The following is a 2,587-nucleotide window of genomic DNA, read 5'->3' as shown; positions in this document are numbered from 1 at the left end:
TACCGGTAGCGGATGCAAAGCGAGTGCTTTCAAAGAATTCCTATAAAAGTTAAGCTTCCATATGAACTGAAAACGCGCCAGTGCGCGCACACCGTGAATGACAGCTCGTTAGTAAACGCGCGCTCTGTGTGCGGCCAAGCAGATTTTTAGTTTCGGTTTAAAATTAGCCTATTATTCTTAATGAAGTACACAACACAATGACAAACCCCCTTTATTAGGCGCTTTTACATTTTACTTTTAAACCAAATCTTCCGCGATCATCTGTCAGCTCAAGATCACACGTTCGGCTCATGCTTAGCAGACACCTTCAGTTTTTATTTGAACGGCCTGTTCTCTAACTGAACTAAATTACTTTATTACTATAAAAAATCTAAACGACGGTGTCACGGTGTGCAGTAGTCTTATTCTGTCATCTTCACCCAAGTGTTGTTTATAGGCATTAGGCCTTCTCTCGTCCGTTCTTCGACGCGCTTGCCGTTGTGCTATTCTTTGAAACGACAGAGACTTTAAACCTTCTTTAGCCACTTTTCCACTGGCCAGCGCGAGCACAGAGACTGAGATCATGCCTGCGGCACTTCTGTAAAATCCGCAATAAACACGTACGGCTTCACTGGACTATATCACACCATATCCAAAAGTACACCAGCAAGAGGGAGATGAATTGAAGTACTGAATTGAAGGAAAATGAAGTAGATCGCTATACAAAAATATATCAGAAGCTGTCATTTAGTATTTAATTACTAACCTGGACACCACACGCGGCTATTAAATGACCACGAACAGGTAATAACTTGCATTTTTCATGCGTTAATGTATCGCGCCTTTTTTCCTTTTCCTTTTTCGTTTTATTGTATTTCTTTTTTTTTGGGGGGGGGGGGGGGGTAACGCACGCGTTACTGGAAATGTACCGAGTAAAATATTACTGAAAATTGATTAGTAATGCCTTACACTACTGCGTTACAGCAAAAAGTAATAAGTTACTGTAATGTATTACTTTTGTAATGCGTTACTCCCAACACTGGTCACATGGTGTGTCTGTTCTTCATGTGTTCCACATGGGAGTGAATTTTCAGTAGTACAGCTTTCCAGCGCCCTCCGGTTGCCAGAATGAATTGAAAACACAGCATGTCACAGTATACTGTGCTCATAATCATACATCCGCGGATTTTGGATAAAGATTGAATAAATAATACTTCTCTGTATAGAAATTTGACTCAAACATGTGAGAATCTATCAATATTTCTCCACATCTGCACACATTTGAAGTAAAAGCCCTGAGGGAAGTTGTTTTGTAGAGAGTTATGGGATCAAATTCCCGTCAATTGAATTGCGGGCAAGCATAAAAAAATAAATAAGCGTGAATCAAAATTTTAAAAACACATGTCAAAATATAACGCACAAAACTGAAAAATCAATGCAAAGTTACCCAGAGTCACAAACAATGCGGTCACAGAAATAAAAATAAGAAGCGTGAATCAAACATTTAAACAGGTTTAAAATAGTATTGCTCAAAACTTGAATGCAAGATTATCTCGATCGCACACAAAATAATGTTTTCCGCTCTTATTTTCTTTTTTTTGTATGCCTGTACTCTTTTCTTCTTTGCTCGTTTCCACATTCTGCGCTTGCGTTTCCAAATGTTGCCGGTAGAGATCATGTAAATCAGGGGCGGGTCTTAGCATCACCATTGGTCCACTAGTTCTAGATTGACAGCTCATCCTCTAGCCAATCAATCGAAGAGGGAAGTTGACGTCACTCCAATGCGACTCATGGGTGCTGTGGTTAATTTGTACAGGTGTGTTGAAAAATGGATAATCAACGTCAGCTGGAAAATGCTGCACAATCGCAGGTAATTAAACATGAATATATTGTTAGTGGGTTGATAGATACGCTTCTTATGTGTGCTATGAATACTCTGCAAGCTTATAATAATGTGTGCTCTGAGTAGGCCATTTAGCCCGTTACCACGTGTTTTGTGTTTAACGTTATTCAGCGGAGACATTACGGGTTTGGCCGTATAAGTTATCTAAAAAGACTGTCTCAGTATGAGTAGATGAGTACTTTGCTATAGAGCCCTGCACGGGCCTCAAATCTAGGCCCTAGCCCGGCCCTGGCCCGAGACGCTGAGGCCCTAGCCCAGCCCGTGTCCGACAGCTTATCAAAATTCTTTTAATGTCTATTCAATTATTTACTTGTCTATGCCAATTGTGTAAGATCTATGTAAAAATTTATTTTAACATGGTATTAGCTCAATTTAAAAATTACATTGACAGACCTGTCAAAAATGCATAAAAATATAAATTTGACATGGAGCCGCTAAACCTCCAGAATCCCCCGTTTTAAACAAACGCCGAACAGAGTAGAGTCAGCTAGCTAAAAGAGAACGCGACAGAGCTCGTATTAAATCAAGAATCAACATCGGCTTGGCTTTTCAGAGATGGGGAGAACTGAGGGATCTGAAATGTTGTAAAATCAACGCAGAGATGGTGTTTTTATTACTCAACAGATGAGTATGGTATTTTATTGAACAGATTGCCATACAGTGCTGCTTGGTGAATATTGATCAATTTTCCATATTTCTGCATTA

The sequence above is a fragment of the Pseudorasbora parva genome, chromosome 6 (genome assembly GCF_024679245.1).
Source record: "Pseudorasbora parva isolate DD20220531a chromosome 6, ASM2467924v1, whole genome shotgun sequence".
NCBI lineage: Eukaryota > Metazoa > Chordata > Actinopteri > Cypriniformes > Gobionidae > Pseudorasbora > Pseudorasbora parva.
This window is presented reverse-complemented; position numbering follows the sequence as displayed.